Raw genomic sequence first — 447 nt, forward strand, 5'->3', positions numbered from 1 at the left:
CGGATCAGCTGTTTAGGGGCCTGTTGTCTGTGTTATTCCTGTCTCCTTTTATCCGCCTTTCTTTTTTAGTGGTGGGAGTAAGAGAATGAGAGAGCAAGGAGGAGAAAGACAAGGAGCGAAGGGGGAGGGATGGAGTGACACTAGGGAAATAAATATTTTTTTTCCTCTCCCAAGTTTCGGTTTTGTATCGTTTTCAGAGTTTCCTGTGCATATTCTTTTTGTACATTTACGGAGGAGATTAAATCAGGTTAAAGAGTATGAAAGGCAAGACTCATCCAATTTTCTATATTGTCTGTTGTTGTGGACTATGGCATTGGAAAATACAGTATTTTAATAGAAAGGGATCTTTACTGTGCTATTACTTGAGGTGTCTGCAGTGGCTCTGTGTGCTTGAAATAGAATGGTAGGAGAGATGTACCCTAATTGTAATAACTTCAATGATTGTTT

The 447-nt window shown here is 39.4% G+C and overlaps 1 protein-coding gene across 1 annotated transcript in view; it reads left to right on the plus strand.

Moving 5' to 3' along the window:
• LOC119591321 (cullin-2-like) overlaps positions 1-447 on the plus strand; it is a 12,355-nt gene that overhangs the window by 223 nt on the left and 11,685 nt on the right. The gene's annotated exons all lie outside the window — the stretch shown is intronic.

This window comes from Penaeus monodon, chromosome 28 (genome assembly GCF_015228065.2).
Source record: "Penaeus monodon isolate SGIC_2016 chromosome 28, NSTDA_Pmon_1, whole genome shotgun sequence".
Taxonomy (NCBI): Eukaryota; Metazoa; Arthropoda; class Malacostraca; order Decapoda; family Penaeidae; genus Penaeus; species Penaeus monodon.